Consider the following 12,282-nt stretch of genomic DNA (forward strand, 5'->3'; position numbering starts at 1 on the left):
TTTTACTGCGTGCTTATCATAGTGATAACAGCTAACTGCAACAGCAGGGAGAAAGTTGGTAAGTTATAAATTATTCAAAAATTTTTTATGAAGTCATTATTAAGAGGATAGAAAAAATTGTTTTCTTTACAAAGTGAGGAAAGTGGTTATGATATTAAAATATACTTGGCATCCTGTAAAGTTTTGGACTTAGAAATTTGATCAACAGAACTCTTAAAATATTATATTCACATAATATATTAAACCACAAGAGATTAATTTAAGCCATCCATGCGGCATGGAATTGCAGAGTAATTGAGGTTGGGAGGAACATCTGGAGGTCATCTGGCCCAGCTCCCTGCTCAAGGTAGGGCTCATATCAAAAGTGAGGTGAAACTGTTAGAGGTCTGTCTGGTTCAGGTATGATTTGAGAACACCAAGGTTAGAGATTTGTCAGCCTCACTGGGTGACCTACTACCTAACTACTCTCGGGGTGCAATTATTTTTCTTTTTATGTCCCCCTGGAATTTACCCTCCAGCCTGTGGTTTTATTTCTCTTGTTCTCAGACCCTGGGAAGAGTCTGTCTCTCTCTTCTCTTTAGGTAGTGGAAGGTGTTGCCTTAGTGTTCTCTTCACTGGACAAATGGTGCCACCTTACTTTTCCTTTTCTGAGATGTGCTTCAGCTCTCTCATCATGGTCCTCTACTGCAGTCGCTCCAGGCTGTCAGTCTTTGTTGCAGCAGGGTCCCAAAGCTGGACACAGTATTCTGGACTGTGTATGTTGCTGTTGTAGGGAATTACTGGATGATAAATACCAATGAGAAGATCCCCACACCTACCTGGATGTGAGGGGATGTAGTTTATATGCCAGATCTGTTGTGAGAAGCTGAATGCAACTAGGAAGGATGAGTTACCTAGATCTTTGCCTTTGCACGTTGTATTCCATGTCTGAGGGAAAATACCAACCAAAACAGATAGGGAAGAAACCCAGTTTGAAAGAAGAGAGTGCTCAGTTATAGTGCTGATATGAAGTACAAATTTTAAAGCTTTGTTTTCCTGGAGAGGTGACGAAGAAGCGAGTTGCAGAGAGATGAGTGAGAGTGTCTTTTGGCACATTGTTCACTGAAACACTGGAGCCACTTTAGTGCTAAGCATGATGTAATGCAGGGAACAGTTTCCGTTTTTAACTGTTTCCAGTTCTGCAATTAGGAATGTAATGCATTGCGTTATGAGAATAAAATTTATTTTTCCTGGTAGGTTTTTTTAGTGTTGGGTAAATATGACAGTTGAAACACATGGTGTTTCCTTAAAAGCTGTGAATTCAAATGATGGCTTAGTGTTGATAAAAGGATATTGGGTGTTAACGATCCAAGGCAGGTCTGTTAGCTACAGAAGTCAGAGCATGTTTTCCACAAGCTGGAATAGTCCATTTGGGGCAAGTGCCAGGAAAGGGAAAATCTCTCTTGGGGAAGCAGTGGGGACATAATTCACAATTTCGTGAAAACACATTAACTTAGTTTCTAAGCATTTGTTCTGAATCCAGTGCCAGTCAGTATTTCCATATTTTCAATCACCAATATGGATAGTGACATGAATTTGCTGATAAATTGTAGGTAGCACAAAAATTGCTAAAATAACGAAGGCTGTTGCAAACATAATCTGAAATGGCTAATTAGATGAAAATTCAAAAATTCACTTTTATGGAGACAGATGGAGAGCTGTACATGCAAAGATATAAGGCTGTCAGGATGGAAGGCTGCTTTGGGAATTAGCAACTCTGAAGCCAATGTAAGGTTTTTGGGGATAGCTTCCTCAATGATTAAATCAACTGATTTGATGGGAGAGAGACCTCAAGAGGTTTGTTCTTGATGCTGATATTCTCCTATATATGTATTTGTGAACTGAACCTGGAAGATGTTCTTGCTTTCATTTTTTTTCTCCTTGTCTTCAGCTGCAGACTTTTTCTTGAAAAACTTGCTTGCTCTTCTGCAGAAAATCAGTTGAATTCTGCTTGCAATTAGCCCAGGGAAGCACAGCCTAGTTAGAATAATTATTGCTGGAGGTGTAGGTGTAGGTCTACAAAGCCTAAGGCTAAGCAAGAGGAGACAATTCATCTCTCAGACTCCAAAGAGCTGGTTTTAATCTATGTCTGGCCTTAGAATGTTCTTGAATTCTCAGGGAGAACCTGGTGGGCTGGTTGAAAAAATGCTGATTATTTTTGTATGTATATACATTCATTTAGTCCCTCCTCTGCGTGGCCTGATTTTATTAGGCATACTCGCCATGTGAGCTCTCACTTTTAGGGAAAGAAGAACAACATGTTTTAAGTCAGTTTTCCAATAGCAGCACTATGCTGGCTTATCCCAGAATCACTGTTCCTGGAAACCTGTGGTGAGGTTCTTGTAAAGCTGTTGTGGGCTGGCCATAAAGGGTATATCAAGAACAAGTAAGAGAATATATTCTAAAGATAAGGGGTGAGGGGTAGGGATAGGGAGATGACCCAAAAAAAATCATCCAGATGTTGAAAAATAAGCTTTATGAGGTGAATTGTAGGGAGGCCAGTCATTAATCTTATCAAAGAGAAAAGGTCAAAAAGCAATGTGATTACTGTGTGTAAGTACTTATTTATGGAAAATATATTTGTCAGAAGAGGTCTTTTAATCTTCTATAAAAGCACCTGACAAGATCCTTTAGATAAATATCGAAGGTAGATAAATTTACTCAAGAAATAAGTCATCATTACTTGCTTGGCTGCATAAATAAATGTGGAACTCATTGCTAGAGGAAGTGGTAGGAGCAGTATATTTTTTAAAGTGTAGATAGCTGCATTTTGTGTGATGTGCTTTAAGTATGTTTCTGATTTATATGGATTTGGGTCTGAAAGTGTAGGAGGAGAGGAGAATGGGCAGAGAGGACCAGGTGATCCTTTCTAGCTTTGGGTTTAGCACTGAGATGCCTTCAATTTACCTCTTTCACTGGAGGGTTATTTGTGTTTATAATGGCTGCAAATCTAAAGCAACATAATTACCTGACACCACAGAATATCAGTCTACAGGAGGTCACAAAAGATCCCTTTTTCTCCTGAACATGTTCCTGGCTCCAGTTGCAGTTGCACCTGCCCATGTGCACCCCTCAACAAACTGATGTTCCTTCAGGGAGCTGAGGACAGCCACAGTCTAGGAGGAGGCAGTAATGCACACACAGATTTGGATTTCTGGCTTACTGGCTTACCACCTCTTTATAAAGGGAACCTTTTTAGGAAATATAATTCTGTTTTGTGCTTTTTGAGGGCCCTTGCCCCTGTTCAGAATTATTCCTGCCTCATTGCTTTGAGAGACCATCTTCTCCTTATGCCTGAGTCTTGGCAATCTTGACTATGGGAATTTTGTCCCTTCTTCCCATCCCAGTATAAGAGCAAAACGTCAAATTAATCAGTTAGAATAAATCAGAATGTTTCTGACACATAAACCTTCAGGAACAATCACTGTATCTTACACAAAATACAAACAGTTTTAGGGTAAGCTAAACTACAGATACATCTTAGGAACTAGGACCTACAGTTCAGAGAATATAGAAGCTAACCTACAACATGCCTTACAGGCTCTCTGGGATGCCTGAGTGCAGAAATCCTTCACTTTGCAGTATAAAGGAACCTCTGCCAAGAAGCAAAAATACTTTTTTAGTTCAGGAAAGCGTTACCTTCCCTGCCACCCTAGTAACACTTACTTTGTAGCCTTTATCCTCTTGGATTCATTATGAATTTAGCCAGAAAACATTTGGCTTTGTGATCATTATCTGCCGTTACCTGCTTTGAAGACTTACATTTCACTGTATTGAACACTATTGGAATTAAGGTTGTAGTTGCAGAAATATCTATTTCTACAGATTTTCAGCTCAATTCTAAGCAGGAAACATTTAGCTTCAGGCAGTCATTTAATTTTTTATTTCTGTCTTTTTCCTTTGGTGTTGAAAATAAAATTTTCATAATCTTTGAAACTAAAATAAACAAACTGTCGTGGAAGCTTGCCAGTTCCCACCTTCCTCCTCCTTTTTGCTTTTGTCCATCCTCCTACCTCTCTTCTAGCTGCAGTGGGATGGACCCCTTTCTCTGGTCTATCAGTGTGAAATAACCATGAGAGTCACTGCAGAGTTGAAAGGTAATTAATAATTAAAGACAGATCCAGAGAAATGTATCTATAATGCATTGATTTGTGGGGGGAGGAGTATGTAAGTTGCTTTTTTCTTTTTAAGTAAAAGAAAGAATTAGCAACTAGTCTTTATTTTGGACACAAATCCATTTTGCAAAATTCAGATTACACTTCTTATTATCTATCCATAATGCTGTTTCTGGGCCTGGGGAGTTGGGACTGAAGTTTGCAGATCTCTGTCTGTCTTTGTCATGCACAGCCACAGACTGTTAGTATTCTTTGCTCTGAGAAAATAAAAAACTAAAAAGAAGGGAAAGAGGGACAACCCTAGGTACCAGGATGCTAAAACTAAAGCAAAAACTTGCCTGAGCTGTCATCAGAGACCCTGCATGTTTCTCTAAGCTATTTTTTTAAGGCACTGAGGAGTAAAAATTCTGAGGTACTGACAGATCTCCAAATAGCTTAATTCACTGATAAAATAGGCACTGCTTCAGTTAAGATAGACACCAAGAAACTGGACTGATGTGTTTGAGTATCTGTTTCCCCCTTCCTGGCTGATGCATTTCTCTGATAGCACATTTGCTGCCTATTTATTTTATTAATGGAGGACTTGCATTATTTCCAGATATTGGATAATTTCTACTTCTTCACTGTAGTCCACTGACCTTTATGTCCATAAACTGGATCTCTTCTTTCTGTTGGTAATTTTATTTTTTGAATCATCATCTACTGGTAACTTAGTTAATAAGCACAGCTGGTTAAGAGATGTGTATATCTCTCCTTCCTGAGAAATGCACTTCAGGGTGTTTGTGTTGTGATTTCGGGAAGGGATACATAAGCTGCAAGAAAAAAAAAACAACCACAGGTAAATTGCTGTCAGTTTGTTGTCACAGAGATTAAAGAATTCTTTCACCTTTTCTGGACCAGGGAATATTGAGGGGACTTGATTTCTTTCCCTGCTGATATGGAATCAATGCCCCTGAAATTGCTTTAGTGTCTGTGGGTAGTGCTCTGAGCTGGGCAGTTTGTGAATACAGGTAAAAAAATCCCTGGACTGAGCTAAAATCTCCCAGCACTGAACTTTAACATTTGTAATTTCTCTCTTCAGATAGCAGTAATAAGGATGCTGTATTAATTGATGTGATGTGTGATCCTTGCTCATTTTAAGTCACAGAAAGAAAGCCTGAGCCACTTTGTTCTGTATTTTTCATGTATCATGCACAAACATTTTCACTGAGTTACCATTCATACAACTGACTATTAAAAGTCAAATTTTAGCTTAAATAAACTTTTGTTTCCTTATTTTTAACACTGTGCCTCCCAAAGAAATGTCACTGGTCTTATATTTGGAAAAAAGACAATTCATTGAAGAATGGGCAGGGAAGAAAGAAGATTTTTCTGGATTTTTTTTTTTTTTCCTACCCAAAACTTGGTCAGTTTTGACATGCTTCTGTCTTCAGGAGATGGCTGAATAGTCTTGAACAGATGTTTTATTCATTTTACTGTGTCTGCAAAATAATCTTCTGCAGCTGTTTCTTGGGCTGCATTGAAAGCTACTTTTTCCTCCTATTTGCTTTTGAAAAATACAGGCCTACTGCTTTATCTAAGACAATGATGGGATTGGGAGAGGTTGGAAAATAATTTCTACTGATGAAAAGCTATTTCTTCTTCCAAAGTGGGGAAATAAAAGTAATTGAATATTGTTTTAGACATATGGGCGATGCATTTTTCCTGTGGCCTCTAATCTTACAAAAATATTGCAAAATACAGTATTAAAAAATAACAACAAATGTAGTTGATCAGAGATTTACAATAGGTCTGAGGTAATTTCCAGTAGTTACTTCTGCTTGCTTTCTCTTGTACATTGTGAGTGAACTTTACTTCAAGCAATGTCTATTTAGAGATACCTCTGGCAGTGTAAGTTCACACTGTATGGTGAAAAAGCTTTCATCGTTAAGTTTAGCTCTAGCTATTCTCTTGCAGTGGTCTCATGTCCATTATAACTTGACATTTAAAGTCAGAAATTTCTCCGATTAAATACATTTAGTAGAAAATACAATGTGGTTGTTTTTCCTGTGTGCAGAATGTGTGAGACTTGCAAATGCAGGTTTCATCAAAACTGGGTCCTTCTCTTCATGTAAGAAATTTCAAGATCTGATTTATTTTTCCTGTGTTTAGAATGGGCTTAATTGAGATTCTAATTGGTTCAGACTTTGGGTCAGACTCTGAGTAAATGTATGGGTATGGAAGGTGGAGGAGGGAGCAGCAAATACCTTCATTTGCTAAACAGCATTGAGCTGAAAAGCTGCCATTGGTTTTGGACTGTAGCTTCTGAGCTCTGGCTATTACTGTCTTTCTGTCATGGCATCAGTTAAACCCCTAACTTGAGGAAAAACAATTTGTAAAGTTTAAAGGTTCAGATTTTCTTCTTTGTTTTTGGATAAGTTAATTTTCATAAGAAAAAGTCTGTTGAGTGGTAAACAGAGAACACTATTCTCTAAGTTTCAGAAATAAAATATAAATAGAGACAGGCATTTGTAATTCAAATATAGAACAAACTCATTAGGAAAAATGATTGGAAAATAAATAGCAGTTCCAGAGAGATGCTCAATATAATGGAGGACAACAGTAAATGTCATGTACACTGTACAGAAGTTTTAACTGTCTGATAGTATAAAATTCTGTTGTAAAGATCCCTGGAATTAAGAATATCATGGTCATCCCTACCATTTTGAAGAAATGAAATATGTCTGCTGCACTGAGAAGATAGATATAATTTTACAAATTTCTTACAACTCTTTCCTTAGTTTTTCTTTTATTCCTTGGTGGAAAAGGAGGTAAGGGAAAAAAAGAATCATTCCCGTATTGAAGACGTTGCCTCTTTGGCACAGTTTCTGTTGCACGTCAGGACATTGGTGGTACAGAAGCTGCAGACCTCCTGACTCCACGTGTGGGTGCGTTGCTGTGTGGTGTGGCTAGCAGTGAAAAGGGAAGGGACTTGGGACCCTGAAAGCTTTTGGGGGAGATGTGGGAGTTGGGGCCGGGAAACATCATGGATCAGAAAAGAAGATCCTTAGGGTTAGCATATGGAATTTAGATGTATCTATTGATCCTGCTTCTCAGTTCTGACTTTATATGATGTTTTCTGCTCTGCCTAGACTTCTCCTGCAGCTTATTTAGGTAGGGATTCACCCAGTCTTTCTGAGAAGGCCAAGCTGGAAGGGTAGGTCCTCAGTATGATAAATCACTAAGAAACAAAATACTTCCAAAGAACTGTTCACATCTAGATGGGCAAAACTGATCTCTAGAGGTATCTCTCTCTTTTCCTATCTTAAAGTTGGGATAAACCAGGATGACACATCTGTCTCCATTTCTCAACTGTAAAATAAATATTATGTTAAGGGGACACAAGAAGACTGAAATTACCACATTTCTACAGAAAAGAGCCATGAGAAGGCTGTAAATGTAGAGGTAACTCTTCAGAAGTGTTCTAGGCATGAATTTAAAATATTTTCCTTCCACTTCTTGTGCTGCTTAACTATTGGATCTATCCTTAAATCCATGAAAACAGAAAAGAGTAGTGCTCATAACATAAAGAAATATTTAGAATATTTCTAAAACAATCTGTGATCACAGGGAGAGACCAACTATAAAAAACATCAGTCTTTAAGGGGGAGAATTTCACATTAAGAATTTGTGACTGAAACTGCTGTGCAGCTCTAGCTACAGAAAATTAAATGCTGACATGCAAAAACTGTCTCTAAAGAATCTGTTGAATACCCAAGTCTTTGGAGTAAAATAAAGAAATATAGATCTCATTTATCAGGGCCTACAATCTTTCCCTGCTTGTATCTACTTGATCTGAGGGTCATTTAAAATGTATTAGAGGTTTAAGAGTGGAATGCGAGGCTAATTTGAAACCTGGCTCTAAGATGAGTTATTATGTTATTATACTTCATAGTGGTTAAACTAAAGCACAGTGTCTGTATGACAAGAGGGATCCAAAATGATGTGGTGAAAGAACTGTTCCTTTTCACAGATAATGCTATGTAATTCCACTTAGCTTTTTTATGTCCCCATGGCTCTTAAAGTAATGGACACCTAGGGCAGAGGCTGGGTGAGGAAACACAAAAAGCTGGCAAAAACTCACTGCTCACAGATTGGAAATCTCCTGGTTTGGCTTCAGACTGAATGTGGAGAACTTTCCAGCACTCCCTCAGTCGCTTCCAATGTTTTCTTTGACGTATTTGGCCCATGACCAATTTTCCCAACTGCTCCCAAGCCCTCTCTAATAGTCTCCTAACCCACTTGGATGTTCCCTCTGCTCCTTTACGCCCTTTCCATTGGCACGGATATGAAGTTCTGCTGCTTCAGGAATAATGCTGAAGATAAATGTGCTTTCATCCTTCTTCTCAAAGGGTTTCATTCCCAGTATTTTACAGTAGCTGAATTCTGTTAATGCCATTTGAGGTGTTCCAAATTTATCGTGAATGGGGCCACAGGGAGCAGGCAGGCTTGGCATTTGAGAAGGAATGGTTCCCTCTCACATTACGCTAGGGGCAGTGTGTTGGTACTTCTGAAATTATTTTAGCAAGGTAAGTAAGATGAAACAGTTAAAATGAAAGGCAGTCCTAGAGAGACCAACTTCCACCCAGGAAAAGTGGGTGGTGTTGAGCCCTGTGTGAAACTGCAGAGAGTATGGTCCATTGTTGGAGGGGCACCCACAGGCACTCGTCACTGGAAAGATGATCAAGCTGAGGGACTAGAGGACTTTTGTTAGACAGTACCTGGAGTATCAGCCCCAGATCTGTTTTGGGTTATTCCTGTTTTGCTAGGCAACCTGATTTTTTTTCCCTCTTCTCATTTAATCCTCTTCACTCTCTTTTTTGTGTCATTTTCAAGCCTGATTTTGACTTTAGAATAAGCAGAGATAAAGTATCCCTGGCCATATAAATGCTGATTAGTGCAACACACATGCTGTACATCACAAAAGGTGTGAAACAAGTTTTCCATCTGCCTCTGGTCATCTGACTGAAATATTAATCAGCATCACTCTGTCACTGTAATAGAACTGCCTTGGTCTTTAGCATGTTTGTGCTGGCAGAAATCCTTTCAGGTAGGAGTGTGCCCATGTTCCACTCTGTAGACCATGTTCCCATGTTTATCTTTCTCATTCATACAGAACAAACTCAGGCACCTACAATATTCAGTTAATATAAATTTCAGCCCTTATTCATGATGAAGAAGGATATTAAACAGTGTGGTTCTTTGACTTCTCTTCATGAAGCATCAAAGTCCTCGCTTTCATATGCAGTGTTTATAAAGCCTTTTTATGATAGACAATTAGGTATCATTTGAACACCATTAGCCATTTTAGAGATAATTAAATGTTATTTTGAGGTCATTGTAGGTTGATGAAACCTCTGGTAAATATGCTGTTATTTGGTACAATGATACTTAATCCTGTGGTTCTGGTGAAGACAGAGCAGCTGTGAGGGAGAGTAACCAATATGAACACGTCTGCCAACAGCCCTGCGTCAAAGGAATGCTCTGCCCAGCTTGTGGTATCCTCCTCTATAGCCATTTCCATATGTCTTGCATAATAATTTCATTTTTTAAAATAAAAAAATCATAGTTATTTTTATATGTAAATGTTTTTCTTTTTTTTTTAAAAAAAAGCTCTGAACTCGAGAGAGCATTTAGTGATGCAGATTAGAAGCTCAGTTTCAATTTTTATATTTTACTATTAGGCTGTAACACTACATGAGAGACTGGGAATATTTCACAAACTGTACTTATAATCTGATTTTTCTTTTCTGGTAGTGAATAGCTATATAATAGTGATAATCGAGGTAAACAGCTTATTTATAATATTGAATTCCTGAAATATTTGGAAGGGACTAAAGATGCTTTACATATGCAATGTTTCAATGTTAGCTCTGCTTCCTCTTGAACTTTCATGGGAATGAAAAAGAATATTCACATAATAAGTTTGGTTCTGCAGGAAGGATTGCTAATTCAATTTAGAATACATTAGTAGGGAAGATAAGTAAAGCTAGTCCGTATTTAAAAAAGAATCACAATTAGGGGACTAGAGAGACAGGAAAAAATATTCTTGGTTCATGCTTTAGAAATTTATTCTCTTGGCATGTTTGCAAATGTGGTTTTAAGAACTTATCAAATGCTATGTTAAATATTTAAACCTAAAAATTCCTCTGGTTGTGTAGTAAAAGGCAGTGACAGAAAACCGGAGATTTTTGTGTCAGAGGTGACATTGTTTGGGGCTGTTTGAAAAAGAACAGGAAGTTTAATTAAACAACTAGTTAAAATGTTAGACAGTTTCCAAAGCTGCAGATTTGATTCTAATAATTCAGTCTGAGTTCCCTTCTGTTTCCTTGAGCAAGCTCTGCATCTGCAGCATGCCCAGAAATTTTGGACCTGCAGATGGTTCTAGAAAGGAGCAGCAATGTGAATATGTGGAAGTAGCAGCAGTCCACGTTGGCTGACCAGTTCTACGTAAGCTTTGATTTTTGGGGATGGCCAGTAAGAGTTACATAACAATAGTCTCTGTTTCTGTGCTTGTGTGGGTGGGTCAGGCAGTGCCACATAGAAACCTGTGCTCATCCAGCAGCCAGCTGCTAACAACTGCAGTAGCAACCCAGCTGCCTGAGTTAAAAATTACTGAAGATAGGAAAAAACATATTTGGGAAGCATCTTTATTTATGTGCCTTCCCCATTCTTATATTTTTTGTTCTTTTTTGTTTATTGCTGTTCTAGATGCATCTGTGCTATGGACTTGTGCTATAAACAGATATGGCTACTTCAGCCATATGGCTGTCTACTTTGTTAAATATAATTGAAATCAGCCACTGGATTTAGAATTAGAAAGTAGGGATGAGGTGCCAAACCCATACATTCACTGTGTCATACATATGGAGTGGCATCACAGAAACATAATTTTCTTAGGAGCTTGCATTGAAAATCTGGCATGAGCTGGTAATGGTTGATGGTGATGGTGTTGAAGACTTGTGTTCTGTGCTTGAGCTGTAGGCTCCTGAAGGCAGTAGTTTGTCTTTTTGTCCTGTGTTTGTACAGAGCTAACAGAGAATAATCCTGTTTTGTGCTAGACAGTGGATTAGATCTATTTGATATCTTAAAGTTACTTTTCTGTATGAATATTTTCAGGATCAATGTGTGAAGTACTATATTTAAAATGGTCTTGAATCTGGAAGCAATCACAACCACTGCTTTTAAGACTATGCACTTATTCAGCTCTTGTGGATGGAAATACCTCTTAGGGAACAGGAATTGAGTCATTATTGTGTCTTACTTTGAATTATGAATTAATTCACTGTTCGGAATTATTACTAATGTTTAATGCAAGTGCACTGGTATAGTCAGTGACTTCATACACTGTAAGGCCTCTTGTCTCCCAATACAATTTAGTTGGAAGAAATGGAAATCTAATTCTTTAAGTATTTCATATTAAATCGTGTATTGCTTTTATGAACTTTATTACCAGAGAGGAGTAGATTCTTATACAGTGAATTCTTAATAGCTTAAGTAATGGTTTAAATGTTTGCTTTTTTACCTTTTATCATAGTGCTGCAACAGAGTCAACCTAAGTGCCCTTTTTCTGTTTAGTTTTCCTAGCATAATCAAATTATGATGTAGTTATTAATAGCAGTATGTTAGTCCATATAATAGCCTTGTAGTAATGTACATTCATATTAATAATTTCCTGAATTTTATTTTTCTCTTAAGAATCTTTGTTTTAAATAAGAGATGTGAAAACTAACATTGCTCTTAGCATGATGATTGAAGAGCCTGCTGCTGCAAAAGTGGAAATGGCTTGAGGGATTGGAGCAGTAGGTGGTTGCCTATAATTTGTTAGGGAGCTTTTTGATTATTAGGTGTCAAAAAAATTCTGGAATTACAGGGGGTGGTAGTGAAAAATTAATAGGATGTGCCTAGAACCTCTTGATCTCACCAAAATATTTGTGGTGTACAGTGGAATAGTTAAAAGGTGAGTGAGGCTCACCTTAATAGCTGAAAGGTGAGTGAGGCTCTGTTCTTGAGCAAAACAGCAGCTTATGTTCCAGTCATACAGAGTATTAAGTGGCTCTCATAAACACTTCTTTGGATTTCAGTGGTT

At 37.9% G+C, this 12,282-nt stretch overlaps 1 protein-coding gene across 10 annotated transcripts in view; it reads left to right on the plus strand.

The window, feature by feature from the left end:
- Positions 1 to 12,282, plus strand: part of SORCS2 (sortilin related VPS10 domain containing receptor 2) — a 533,074-nt gene that overhangs the window by 157,055 nt on the left and 363,737 nt on the right. The window contains exon 2 of one of the 10 annotated variants that reach the window (XM_064418755.1): positions 290 to 346. The exons of 8 other annotated variants lie outside the window; for them this stretch is intronic. The gene's annotated coding sequence lies outside the window, so the exon portion shown is untranslated. Of the gene's footprint in view, positions 1 to 289; positions 347 to 4,092; positions 4,137 to 12,282 lie in introns of those variants that run through there. One more of the 10 variants, XM_064418756.1, reaches the window with a different exon arrangement.

The sequence above is a fragment of the Passer domesticus genome, chromosome 4, assembly GCF_036417665.1.
Source record: "Passer domesticus isolate bPasDom1 chromosome 4, bPasDom1.hap1, whole genome shotgun sequence".
In the NCBI taxonomy this organism is placed as follows: domain Eukaryota; kingdom Metazoa; phylum Chordata; class Aves; order Passeriformes; family Passeridae; genus Passer; species Passer domesticus.